Source organism: Nycticebus coucang, chromosome 12 (assembly GCF_027406575.1).
Source record: "Nycticebus coucang isolate mNycCou1 chromosome 12, mNycCou1.pri, whole genome shotgun sequence".
Classification (NCBI taxonomy): Eukaryota; Metazoa; Chordata; class Mammalia; order Primates; family Lorisidae; genus Nycticebus; species Nycticebus coucang.
The window spans coordinates 33832844-33848072 of record NC_069791.1 but is presented as its reverse complement, the minus strand read 5'-3'; positions in this window follow the sequence as shown (position 1 = coordinate 33848072).

The window sequence follows — 15229 nt, the reverse complement described above, 5'->3', positions numbered from 1 at the left end:
ATCTTCTTAGACCACAATGGAATAAAATTAGAAATCAACTCCAAGAGAAACAATTCTATACAAAGTCATAGAAATTAAACAATCTGCTGCTGAAAAATTATTGGATCAATAATGAAATTAAGATGGAAATAAAAATATTCCTTGAACTAGATGACAAGGAGGACACAAGCTACCAAAATCTATGGGATTCAGCAAAAGCAGTCTTAAGGGGAACAGTCATAGCCTTAAATATAAAAAAGACAACAATATCACAAATTAACAATCTAATTACCTGTCCCTCAAGGAACCAGAGAAGGAAGAGCAAACTAAACTCAAAGCCAGAAGAAAAAATAAAATAACTAAGGTCAGAGCAGAACTAAATGAATGGAAAACAAAACACAAAGGATCAATGAAACAAAAAGTTGGTTCTTTGCAAAGATAAACAAAATTGATAGACTTCTTTCTAGATTAACCAGGAATAGAAATGAGATGAAAAAGGACATACTATATTTGATACCAAGAAATACAAAATATTATCTGTAAATACTATGAAAATCTTTATACACATAAATTTGAAAACAGAGAGGAAATGAACAAATTCCTACAAAGCCATAACCTCCTGAAACTCAAGCAGGAAGAAATATAACTCCCAAACAGACCAATAATGAGCAATAAGATTGAAGCAATAATTTAAAAAAAGTTTACCACAACACCAACAACAAAAAGCCACAGACCAAATGGATCCAAGTCAGATTTTACCAGACCTACAAAGAAGAGCTGGGACCCGTACTGCAGAAATTATTTCATAACATCAAGAAGGAGGGAATCCTCCCAATCTCATTTTATGAATAGGATGTCTCTTTGATACCAAAGCCAGGAAGAGACATAACCAAAAAAGAAAACAACCAACCAATATCTGGTATGAATATACATGCAGATATCCTCAGTAAAATACTAGCAAACCAAATTCAAGCACATCAGAAAAACAATACACCATGACTAAGTGGCCTTCATCCCTGGGATGCAAGGATGGCTCAACAAACATAAGTGATTCACCACATAAACAGAAGCAAAAATAAAAACCATATGATCATCTTGATGCATAAAAACCATTTGATAAAATTCAGCACTTTTTCATGAAAAAATGAAATAAAGAAAAAACCTATGCATACGCTGTCACACATAGAGACAAAGACTGGAAAGAGATGCAATAGATTTCTAACAATATTTAATCTTTGGCTTCAGAGATTATGAGTCCTTTTTAAAAGTGATGGTGTTTGCCTATATGTACTGTTTTCTTTTTCTTTTCTATTCATTTTTTTTTTTTTTTAGACAGAGTCTCACTTTGTCGCTGTCAGTAGAGTGCCACAGCATCATAGATTATGGCAATAATGGGTTCAAGTGAACCTCTTGCCTCAGCCTCCTGAGTAGCTGGGACTGCAGGTGCCTACCACAATGCCCAGCTATTTTTAGAGATGGGGTCTCACTCTTCCTCAATCTTGTCTCAAACTTCTGAGCTCAGGTAATCCAGTGGCCTCAGCCTCCCAAAGTGTGTTCTAATGTTTTCGTGATGATAATGTGAAAATACAACTTTCATTGTCCAAATCTCCGTTAACTTGGACTATCATATACGAAGCCAACCTGCACGCATACCTAGGGAGCAAATGAATATAGTGACACATCCATGAACCGCGAACCACTTGAGCAATTCCAACCCTGGAGGCACTCCGCCTTGGGAACAGAGTGGGATTTTTGTTTGAGGAGGCCAAGCCTGGAAGAAGGAGGGTGGTTTCTTAGATCCTCGATGCATGTGGCTTCCAGCCCTGACTCTTCTCTAAAATTCTGGGTTGCTGGCCAAGGCTGAAGAGAGAGTTCGTCTAAGCAGCCAATATGTCAGTCCATGATTTACTCTGTATCTACTGAATATCTATTATGCAACACCTGGTGCTATTCACCAGGAAGTATGTTCCCAGGGAAACCTTTCTTTCAACATTAAGCAAACATTCTCAGTAAAGGGCCCTAACACCTGGGAATCATGCAGCTTACTTTTCAAGCATTAACCCTGCATGACTGTCCTGAGCTACAATAGCACAGTTGGCTGGACGATGATCTCACTGTGCTGCATCCTGTGTAGGAAGAAACGTTTTTAAATAGCATGTCTACCTTTGAGAAGAAAGCTGTTTATTCTATAATCTATAACAGGAAGGAAATGGCTACTTTATAAAACAATCAAAGAAAATCAGCACATCTACAGAGCTTGCAAGATGATGTTTTCTATAACAACACAGCCATTCTTAGTTCCCCTTCCAAGAGCCGAGGGGCAGGCCAGTAGGTCTGATGTCTGCTTCTCCAGGGTGTGGTGTGTCCCTGGCTTGCGTAAGTCCATAGTGAATGGCTGTCTTCTCTGAGCAGACTGGAACATGCCAAGGGGCCGGGGAAGGCAGGTTGAAGTAGACTTTAACATTGCTGTGGATCCAGCATAGTGTGAAATATAGTCATATTATCTTAATTTCGCATCAAAGAAATTCAAGTACCAATCACCATTAAAATAAATTTTATTGAGTGTCTACTTTGTATGTTAATGTTTCAGGCACTGGGGAAACAGCAGTGGACACAACTGATACGATTTGCATTCTATTGAGTGTAAACAATAAGCAGAGTTATAGTATAGTGGGTAATAAATGATAGGAAGAGAAATAAGGCTATCAGGATAGAGAATGAAAGCGGTATGATTTTTACGTCACATCGCTAGGGGGCTTTCTCTGTACGCTGACATTCAAGCAGAGACACAAAGGCATCGGGCCACTTGAATCCTTGTGGGATGAATGTTTGAAATAGAGAAAAAAGCAAAGTCAAGGCCTCGAAGCAAGAGCAAGTTATAACATGTTCAAAGATCAGCAAAGATGACAGTGTAGCTAAAGGTCATGGTGACGACTTCGGCCTTCAAATAAAATGAGAAGCTATTGAAGGATTCTCAGGGAAGGGAGTGACGTGATCTGATCTACTGTGTGTTGGGGATGGGGACGATCATGGATGAGAACAGGGTAACCCATTAGAACATAAGAGGCAGAGTGATTTCACAGGAAGCTGTAACAGGGCCAGCTGACACACAGCATGTGGGATGTAAGAGAAAAAGATGAACAAATGATAACTTCAGGGTCATTGGCTTGAGCAACTGGAAGAATCATTCTGAGATGAATAAAAATGAGGTAGGAGGAATTCACAGTTAAGTTTTGAATATACCATTGATGCTCATTATCTGCTACAGTTGTGTTCAATAAAGTCATAATTAGCTAACAGTGAATCATTGCTCCTAGGAGAAATACGGGGTTAGGTTCCTGTGAACCTCTGGTCACAATATTTTCATCAATCAACTAACACCCAATCGTGTTTTATGTGTGTTTCTATTTAAAGACTCTGTATTATATATATAACATATATTGTTGATTCATTAATATTGAACTTGAGACTACAACTCATGTCTGAATGAAGCTTATCAAGCACATGTGTTTTTTCCAAAAGGCACATCACGGCCTTCTCGTACTTAGCACACTAGACAACACTTTAGCACGATACTTGATGTCATTTTAAACAGCAAAATCACCAACAAAAAGCACAAAGGTGTGACAAATATAGCATTAAATAGATCATGAAAAGAAGGCCTATTTACACTGTGAGAGTTGAAACAAGAAGGTGAAACACCACCCTGTCTAATCTTAGCTGGAACAAACTGTTCAGTGACTCAAATTTTATACTGCCCATGCCTGTCTGCAAAGGACTATGAAAGCACCCTGAGTACCGATGTGGGGATTACAAATGAACTTCAGTGATCAGACAAATTCGTAAATATGGAATTCATGAATCGTGAGGACTGAGGGGCCTCTCATTCATCTAAGTGGGGATATGAAAAATAAGCTGGAATCCAGGGGTTTCGGGAGGAAGAGTTGGAGCTGGAGGTATTGATTTGGGAGTCAAGGCCATGTATCTAAATTTGTATCTAAATTTCTACCTATAGCTAGCATGCAACTGGGTGAAATCATCCTGGGAGCACAGGAGAAGGAAAGAAGAACTTTGGGGCGCTACAGTCAGGAGGCACCTGCAAAGGAGACTGAGAAGGTGAACCGTGATGGAAGAAAAGAACCAAGAAAGGCTTGTGTCTTAAGAATGAGAGGGTCAGGAACAGGTAACTGCCGCCAGAAAGTTAAGTCTCCTGAGAGATAAGACTTAAGCTTTAGATTAGGCAAGATGGGGGTCATAGGAGATTTTCATGAAGTTTTATTTCAATAAGAGATTGAAGTCTTTCCAGGAGTTTTGACATCAATGAGAGACAAGGAATAAGGTTACAAGTGAAGAAGGATGTAGTATCAGGATTCTTTTCAAAGAATCAGCACACGTGTACACTAAGAGCAGGGGTGTGTCTTAACCCAGAGAGGGAATTATTGATGGAGCAGATAAGAGACAGATTACACATGGTATCCTTCCATGATTGTAGTAACTCACATCAACTGTCTGCAGCAAGTCCTAGCTATCTTCATCTCTCCATGAGAGACATAAGGCAAAGAAAGGGCAGAAACTGGTTCACAGGCACGCAGTGCTTAAGCAGCAGAACCAGGATGCAAATCTGGGCCTTCCGTTTCCAGAGCCCTTATTCAAGCTGCTGTGCGGTCCTTCTGCAATGGTAGATTCCAGTGAATTCACAATTATGGATGACCTTGTATCTAGCAGTCACTAATCAAGGTTGAATGGTGAGAGGAAGAAGGAGGGAAATCCAAGACTTCTGCTTTCTCCTCTCACACGCTTAGAAACATCACACTTTGCCCTCAAAAGCAAGCGAGAGAGAAATTCTGCGGCTGCAGTTTGAGTGAAGCCCGTGGAGTCAGGGTCACTGCTAATACCTGATGCTACCAGAATCTCTCTTACCTCCAGCAGCACTGTAAGGTCAAGTTTTACAGCATATGGGAAATAAAATTCATTCCATAGGGTCATTCCCAAATCAGGACTTTAATTCATCTTCTCATAAACTTCTCCTCTTCTTATTTTATTCCCACATGAGAGATTTCTGAGAAAATAGCTCAGCTTTTCCCAACCAAAATGTATGTAGTGTGGCACCCCCTGGACCCTGTCTACAGTGGTTAAATAAATCACTTGTTGCTAAACAGAGCAATTTATTCCCCCTGACATCTACGTGGCCTCTTGGTTTATTTTAAAATATATCAACTAACTCGCGACAGCTGCCATTGCTTTTATTGTGTCTGACACATCCAATTTCAATAGCTCAATGAAACTGTCATGCAATCAAAGGGAGAGAGGCGGGCAGAGAAGGTGATGAGCGTTGGTGTACAGACACGCCCTTGGAAAGTCAACCGCGAAAATGCTTGTTCACGTGGGATCTGGGAAAGGGGCCCCCTTCCAGCAGTTTGAGAAATTAATTATATTACATGGAAACATCTCTTTATATATATATATATTTTTTTAAAACATTAATTCTCCATACTTGTTATTTTCACTAATGGAATCTACTCACTCTCCTAAGCTATTTCACATAAAGTAGCACCTGCCTGGCTGGTTATCTTTAATTTTTCATTTCCATGAAAATATTTACTCAGGAGTGTAGTAATTTCACAACATGAACCCTTTGGGAATGTTAGATGTGTGGCATCCGTTTATTCATTCCTCAAGCAGTGATTGAGTGTTATCACAGCCTGGGTGTTGTGCAAGGCACTCAGATGACGGAATCACAGTGTTGATCTCAGGGAGTGTGTGGAGGCACAAGTGTGATCTCTACAGGCAAAGGTAGAAGATGGTGGTCATGTCCGAGCCCTGCTATGAATTAACTGTGTGGTAACTGAGACAACTCATGCGGACTTAGATTTCCACAACTGAAAAACAGAAAGATACTAAATATGACCTGCCTTTAAGGTTGCTGGGGGGAGTAAAAGTAACAGCACATACCAAAGTGTTGTAAAAACTCAACACAAATCTTGGTTCTTCTTAAACCAACTCAAAATCTACTGCGATTGTTGCTTCTCTATAAATGTTCAGGACGCTGATTCAGTCACCGAATATCTACCATCCATTGCTGATGTCTTCGCAGTGCAACCATCTGGCATTCGGAATAAGGTGTCAGGAGATCACAATCATGATGTTATTTTGTCTTCGCAATTACAAGGTCTACAATTATACTGGCCTGGTAGCCTCGCAGATTCCTCAAGTTCAACAGGTTACAGATAAGAAGTTTCTTAAGAGTTCACTCATTCTTAAGTTTCTCTCGCTGTGGATAGACATCTGCCTTCTCTCCCAAATTAGAACCTTCAGATAATCCTCTAAAACCCTCCCTCTCTGACCTAATATTGCTCTGAAGTCCTGTCCGTGTTCATTATTGCTCTGGGACAGGCCTTCTGTTCTCTTGAGGGTGTCTTTGCAACAGCCTTCATAGGACCTGACCTTCCTGTGCTTAGCTTCTTCCTCTCCACTCCAGCCTTCACTCTGCCTTGTGGTACAGCCCTCAACTCTGTATCAATCGCGCTCTGCCAGCTCTGCCCATTACTCCTCAGGATGTAATCTAGAACAATTTCTCAGCTGCTTCTCCACGACACCCCAGTCACGTTTGACCGCCCATTCCATGAAGAATGTTTTTTTCTATCTTCTGTCCCACTGTTTGCTTTCACTCTTCCTGAGACTTCAGTGTCCTCCTTTCCTCATCCTTTCCCTGGCTACTTCTCAATTCGCATGCAATTGCTCCCATGTCACCTCCTCTGGGCAATCTCTCCCAATACTTTGGACACAGCACCACCTTCTTTTGAGCTCCCTGGCACCTTCTATTCTTTGACCATAATATTTACCACATTGTCTTAAAACACGTTTTTGGCTTTTCTCTTCCTTGAAAGATGAGGTCCTTGAGAACAGTGATTGTCTTATATATCTTTGTACTTCCGGTGCCTAGCTCAGTGCTTGGAACAGAGTCTGGACCTGATGGATATCTGATAATAAAAGCAGGAAAAGGCTGGGTGCTGTGGTTTACACCTGTAATCCTAGCACTCTGGGAGGCCAAGCTGGGAGGATCCCTTTAGCTCAGGAATTTGAGGCCAGTCTGAGCAAGAGTGACACCCTGTCTCTATTAAAAATAGAAAAAATTTCTGGGGTTGTGGTGAGCACCTGTAGTCCCAGCGACTGGGGAGCCTGAGGCTTGAGCCCAGGAGTTGAGGTTGCAATGAGCTATGATGGTGCTGCCACTGTACTCTACCCCAGGTGACAGAGCGAGACTCTTGTTTCAAAGAAAAACAAAAGCTAAGAAGAGGCAGAGCTTGTCTTCATTACCTGCCTTCTGTCAGGCATCTGTCCTGGTGGTCTCTGTCCTAAGAGCTGCCTTGCTTTGCTCCCACTTGGACCTTACACCATGTATTAAACAGCACTGCTGTGGTCTTAGCTCAGGCTGCTATCACAAAATGCCATAAACTGGTGGCTTAAGTAACAGAAATTTATTTCTCATAGTTCTTCATATATGACCAAGGTGCCGCCCTGACACATCCCTGATGGAGGTCCCCTCAGAAGTTCTTCATCTTGTTTCTTCTCTTTGTCTTTCAGTGCAGAGTATGGATGGCTTCTAGAATCAGACCACCTCACTTCTGATCTCATTCACATGCTGTGGAACTTCTGGCAAAGTTCTTAACCTCCTTGTGCCTCGGTTTCCTCATCTTTAAAGCAGAGATAATTACATACTGTACTTACTTCCTTGGGTTGTATGAGGAATAAATGAGGCAAGTCATGTCCTTAGAGGAGGAGCCGCCCCTGAGTGCACACACAGGAATCTTCACTGCGACTAGTTTTGCTCAAATGTGAATCCTCTTTGTGGGAACTACTCTCCCTGCTCCTCCAAGGTCCTTCCCGTGGGCTCCATAATCTCACTCTCTTATCTCACCACTTGCTCCATCATTGTCCATGTCGCCGTACCTCTCAGGAGCTGTTAAGACACGTCATGTCTTTTTATTTTGATTCATTCCCTGCCTGCTACTCTTGCCCTAGGGGATAGTGGTAAGCACGAAGTTGGCACTCAATACATTAGCTCACTTTGGGGGACATCATCTGCCATTAGCCAATATAAACTAAATGGAAAAATGACTACCGTGGTCATCATTCCCCTCCCAACAGTGCTGCTGTTACAGGGTGTAGTCTGAAGTCAGCCGTCCACTTAATCTGCCATTCTCCATGTACAACATGATTGCTTTTCATTTTAAAAAGTGATGAATGAATAATGGACAGTTCAAATCAGATAGGAGACAGTGGAGCACCCCTGGCCAGACCATCACATGGCTCATTCTCTGAGCCAGCCCAAGGTATTTTAAAAGTAGTCAGACTGTGTGGGGTGCAAACCAAATCAGTCTTAACACTTTGTAATGTAATGCATTTATTATTTGTGTTTATCTGTGGGTGTCCTCACACAGTTCTACTGTATTATTTTAAACCAGGAGAAGGGACACAGTACAATACATACGCCAAACTAAAAGAACAATGGTAAACTGTTGAGGAACAGGCAGATTGCTGTGTGCTGTGTATCTTGCAGCTAGAAAATTGAGCCTGTTAGAGGCACGTTTCAACTGATAATAGTAATGTGCTTCTCACTCAAAATCTCCGGAGCTCATTCTATCAGTCGTTTTTCCAGTAATGAAACTTAGGGGTGTATTAAAATATTCGGATACAAAGATGGTTTCCCTGCCATGTCTCCGTCATTCAGTGATATACTTCTCATGTGAAGGCTGACTTGAAAGTTTGGCTGAGACTTAATTCTTCAGGGCATCTTACGACAGTGTGGCCATCCTATGCCACCTTTCCTGTTGCCCCCAATCAGCAATGCTGGAGGAAGGAATTACAGAGCGCCTTTTGGTAGGAGACCATTTTCTTCCCTTATTTGCTCTTCTCGGTTGAGGTAGGTTGACAGGATGGCTGGCATCCCCAAATTACAGTGCTCAATAAGCAATTCTTGAAGAGCAAAAGTGCATCCATCCTTCTACACTGATTCTAGATTCCCTTAGAGTCAGATGCATTGTTATTTTTCATTCAATGCACATAGAGACCCAACATATATAGATGCCCAGTATTATTCCCAGAAATCTTCCTTTCCAGGCTCATAATATGTGGCAACACGCACCTTGCTTCTTTCTCTCCCACCCCATTGTACTTCCTGTGGTGTCATTTATAGGAAGGTTACCTGTACAGACAGAAAGTGAAGATCTGGTGGAAACAGAAGGGAGGAAGGGGAGGCTGACTCTGGAAGTGAGGAACACAGATCCTATGATTTATATAAAAAGGGATGGCCACCTATTTTCCAGATGAGTGTGTCCCATGTCCTAGAATAAGTGACAAACTATAGGGGGTGGGTCAAAGTTTTCTCCTAGTTTTTTTTAGCTGTTCATGAACTAATTCTGTGAATGGAATGTCTAGTGTGACATCCAAGAAAAGATTAGTAAAGTTCCTTAATGATTTTATTTATTTTGTATATGATTATGATGTTTTGTTTTTATATATTATGAGGTATGATTTACTCTTTTTTTATGTTTCTGACTAAAAAGTTAGGAAGAGATACATCAGGCTCTGATAGTCACCTGACACTGCAGTCCTCGGTTCCCAGGCTGCAGACTTGTGGCAGGGAACCAGGTCGCACAGCAGGAGGTGAGTGGTAGCAAGGGAGTGAAGCTTCATCTGTGTTTACAGCCGCTCCCCACTGCTGGCATCACCACCTGAGTTCTGCCTAGTGTCAGAGCAGCCATAGTGTTAGACTCTCATAGGAGGGTGAATCCATCTGACCCCTGTCATAGACTGCACCTGTGAGGGACCTACTCAGGGCTCCCACCAATTCTGCATTATGGAGTTGTGTATTTATTTCAGTATATAACAATGTAGTAATAATAGAAATAAAGTGCCTAATAATGTAATGTGCTTGAGTCGTTCCCAAACCAACCCCCTACCCCCAGTCTGTGGAAAAATTGTCTTCCATGAAACTGGTCCCTGGTTTCAAAAAGATTGGGGATCACTGTACTAGTGCATTGGACAGGAAGTTTGGCACCTTTTTGACACTCTCACCTCTTGACTTTTGAAACAGTATTTTTGTTTGTTTTCTCACTGGCTCTCTGATTTTTCTTTTTTAATATTTTCTTGCTAGATTTCACTGGGGCTCTGTCCTTGTGCTTCCTCTCTTCTTAATATCCATTTTTTCTTTTAGCATTCGCTTATTCCTCTGATTGTATCACCATTTCCCTCCTCCTCCAGTATTGCCATTTTCGGTTTTTCGGTTCAGCAAAGCACATTTGGGATTCCTCCCTCTTTCTTATCTCTCACCAAATTGAGCACCAGGTTCTGTGATTCTCCTTTATGAATACTTCTTGTAACCAAACTTCCTTTCCATCACTAGAGCCTATCCCTTAAGATAAAACCCTCATCATATCTTGCCCGCACTTCTGTAAAATTCCTTCAGTTTAAAAGGTGCTAAATAAACGTTTGTTGAAATAAATTATTGACATGGAGGTAGAGGTTATTCAAATTGTTTGATTTTTATGCGAGTGACTCTTTGCTCCATCCTCTATGCAACTGAGGTTTTTGGACTAAACTTTGCATTTCTCAATTAAAGTCCATTGGAACAGCTCTGTTCATTTTTCTAGTTTTCTGATATTATTGTTACTCTGTCATCAATCATGTTAACTCTACTTCCCAACTTCATGTCATCTCCACATTTTATAATTTTGCTGTCTATTTCTTTATTCCAGATATTGAAATAAATGTTGGTGGTGAAAAGCCAAGGGGAGAGATTTAACAACAGGCCAAGGGTATTTTACCCTAGTCTCACATTAAGTGAAATTGTTCACTTGCATGCAAATTTGTAGAACTCCATTCTCATCCAGAACAAATTTCTCTGTCTTGTCATGCAAACTTTTCGTAAATGTATTGCTGAAATCAATATAAACTGTGGTCGTGTCACTTAATCTACAATTCCAGTGATCCTATAAAAATGTAAATGAATTTGGAAAAACTTGTTTTTAAGAAGCACTTGCTGGATTTAAGTCATTACAGTGTTCATTTCTTTTAAAAATATTATTAAACTACAAAACTATTTTGAAAACAAAGAAAAGAGAAAATAATGTATATTCTTATAGCTATTTTATTGTACCATGAATATCATTATAGTATATTCTGTTCAAGTCTTTCTAAGAGCATGATTTTTTTATAGTTAAGATAATAGTATATACACAATTTTGTAGCCATTAACAAATTCATCCTGCCTGTTTTCCAATATTGCCTTAGTTTATATACTTCTCATAGATTTTGTAACATTCCATTTTATGTCTAAATTATAAACTGTTAAATACAGCCAAATTGCTGGACATTTCACTGTGTTCAATTTTTGAATTATAATTAAAGACATGATGAATATTTTATATATAGAGTCAGTTCTCTGTATCTGTGGGTTTTGCATCCTTGGAGTCAACCAACTATGAATCAAAAATATTCAGAAAAAAATAGATGATTGCATTTGTACTCATGATGTACAGACTTTTTTCTTGTCATTATTCCCTAAATAATACGGTATAACTGTTTACATAGCACTTACATTATTAGGCATTACAAGTAACCTGGAGATGATTTAAAGCACATGGAAAGATAAGCATATATTATACACAAATACTGTATCATTTTATATAAGGGATTTGAGCATTCATGGACTTTGATATCTTTGGGGGCGAGGTTCTGGAATCAATTCTCCATAAATAACAAAGTACAAGGGTACAGATTTTCTTCTTATTTTATATTTTCCTTGGATACATATTTGAGTCAATTTTCTGGTGCCTAATATATCAATCAGGTAGACTGAGTTATGCCACAGTAACAGATTATCACACATGACCCAGTCTCATTTATTGAACAACAACCAGAAGGAAAAAAAAATAGCCTTGAATTTCAATGGCATAACACATGAAAGTTTATTTCTCATTCATACCTACTCTGCTGTAGGTCTCAAGGCTCTTCAGGGTAGCTCCCTTCAAAGAGGTGACTCAGGGATTTAGGCTGGTTCTATCTTGGCCTCCATGATGGATGTGGTGGGGGAAGAACTGGAGGTTGGATAGGGGCTCTTTATTGCTTCAGATTGTAAATTGTATTCACAATCCATCAGTCAGAACTGGCCATGTGTTTCCATTCAATTTCAATGGGTGCAGGGAAGTGTGACTTCTGTGTGCCCACTATGAAAAGAGCTTCACTCTTACTGGAGTGGTTTTGCACTACGTCAATTTAGCTAAGGAAGAACTACAGAATTTCCTAGAATTCCCTTACTCATAGAATTACATATAAAGTTTAACCAAATCACGACATTCAGAAGGTGGAAGTGAAACAGTAAACAGGAAGTTTAAAAGGAGCAGGTGATAGGTGGCTTTCCCCAGATCTCTTGCCTCACCTTGACGGGTTGGGGCAGTAGTCAGCTCACAGTCCTCCAGCTCACATCGGATCTCCTCCTGCATCTTCTCAGAATCCTGGGTCAGATGCCCCTGGCATTCCCTTCTTTTTTAGGTCGTGTGCCCTCTGGAGTTTGGAGGTGGGGAGAACTAGGTGCAGAGATCAGGTTGTCCTTGGGGGTTCCAGCTTGTCCCTGCTCCTCCCACTCTGTACCTGGCTTTTTTCTTGACTGCCCGCCCCACTGATTAACGGTCACTTCAGACCGCCCCCACCAGATGCGGAAGCAGAACATTCCACAGTTTTCCACCACCTCTTCATCAGACTTCTATGATATCTAATCCCTAAAATAAAATTTCCAGTCCTTGTTACAGATAGTGATAGTGCTTTCCCAATAAAACACTAATTAGTAGTCAGACATTAAATGTTTTTATAAAGCAGGGCCTAATTTGAAGGTATTTTGATCACAGAATTTTTGAGTCCACTGCTCAGAGGATCAGGATCATGGAGACACACTGAGCTCACGTGAAAAGAGAAGCGGGAACAGTTTATTATATATAAAATGGAGGAAACGATTGTCCAAAATGAAGATAATTATAAACCAAAACAAAACAGAAAGCAGAGTCGTTAGAGCAGGGAGAAGCCTGACAAGCAGCTTTTCCTCGTGCAAATGGATTTGAGGGGTGGCGAGCCCTGGCAGGCTGTGCTAGGGGGGTTTGAGAGGAAACCCACACCTGTGTCCACACCCCATTGCTCCACCTGGAGACAACTTTATCTCAAGGACCAGAGTTAAAAGGAACACGCTAATCTTGGGGCAGGGGAGAAATCCATATTAAAATGGTAAAAACCAAAATTTTCTGTTAAATTGTGTCACATTGAGCTTAACAACTTACCTGTTTCTATATCCATCTTCTACCCGCATAAAACTCGGAGTCTGGATTCGTCTGCCATGTGACTCTATGTGGTGAGGGGCTATGGGTGAGGCCGAAGCACACAGACTTCCAGCCTGGGGTTGTTCTCTGAAGATAAGGCTTCCTCAAAGCACTCTGATAGGCCTGTCCAAGGCAGGGTGAGTTGTGACTTCCCTCACACTCCCCTCCATGTGCACACGCCTGCTGTTGGTACCAATTACTCTCACTGGAAGAGGAACTCTCTGTCCTGGTTCCCCGCCCCCAACTTGTGCTCTGATTCCAAGCAAAACAGTTGTTGCCACACTACTTCAAGGAACTGTGTGGTACCCTGGGAAATATTCACATGAGCAAAGAATTCTATTTATAGATTGCATGTGATTCGTGCCACCCATGTTGACTTCAGCTGCTGCATCCTTAAGTTCTTTTCCAAAGGGAACTCTTATTTAAAGTGGTGGATATTCAAAATCAGAAAATCCTAGATGACCAAATGGCCTGAGCCCTCTGAGCTCATGCTGGACATCTGACACAGTCTGCGTGTACTAACAGAGTTTGGAAAGTCGGGGATTTGGCCAATTCCCAATACGTCCTGGACACATGGGTCATCTGGATTAGCTCATCAGTGTGGTTTGAGTCTCCCAGTTTTTTGTACCTCACATCTTGCTATTTAAAAGAGCAATAACATTTTTTTTTTTTTTGAGACACAGTTGCTGTGTCTCAACTCAGAGCAAAAGTTGTTGCATTTTGTTGCCCCAGGCTAGAGTGCAGTAGCATCAGCCTTGTTCACAGCAACCTCAAACTCCTGGGCTCCTGCAATCCCCCTGCCCCCCTCCTGAGCAACTGGGATTATAGGTGCCCACCACAATGCCCAGCTAATTTTTCTTTTTTTTTTTTTTTCAGTAGAGATGGGGTCTTGCTCTTGTTAGGGCTGGTCTTGAACTCCTGAGCTCAAGTGATACTCCTGCATTGGTCTTCCGGGGTGCTAGGATTACAGACATGAGCCACTGTGTCTGGCCAATAATGCCTTTTTATACCAATGGATATATTAGAAACATGGGAAGAAAGAAAAAAAGCACTTAAAGTATCACACAAAAAGGTTTTACAAATGTAATTTTATTAATTATTAACATAAATTATCTTCCCTAGATATATTGTTTTTTGAGGCAAATATAGTAATCTGCTGCGAGAGAAAAAAAAGTCTACTTGATGATATGAGACGTACTGGTATGATAATTTCATAAATTGTTCAGGTGTGTGCAAACACTCCAGGGATGGCTATCTGAATTTGGTTTTCAGAATTCTCAATTTTCACATGCATTTTAGCTCTCTGGTTTTACTGTTGTGTGTTTTCTTCTAAGTGGGATAGCTTTCTCAATAATTATTTTAGAAACAGCAGCAATGAGTGACCAGAGGCCTTCAACTGCCTCAGGCATTTTCTAAAAATTGAAATTAGTTGTCAAAATTTGAAAATAGAGGGGGCGGCGCCTGTGGCTCAGTGGGTAGGGCGCCAGACCCATATACCGAGGGTGGCGGGTTCAAACTCAGCCCCGGCCAAACTGCAACAAAAAAATAGCCGGGCATTGTGGCGGGCACCTGTAGTCCCAGCTTCTCGGGAGGCTGAAGGTAGAGAATCACCTAAGCCCAGGAGTTGGAGGTTGCTGTGAGCTATGTGACACCACGGCACTCTACCAAGGGTGATAAAGTGAGACTCTGCCACTATAAAAAAAAAAAAAAAATTTGAAAATAGAGTTTGCCATGACCTTCCCACCCCCTGTACCAGCTACACACCTCTCTGCTCCATGCATTTCAGTCACCTGCCTAGCTCACGTAGGCACCTGCATTTGTGTTTAAGATGATTGCCTCCTCTGTTGTGCACTGTGTCACCTAGCACAGCACAGTGAAATGGG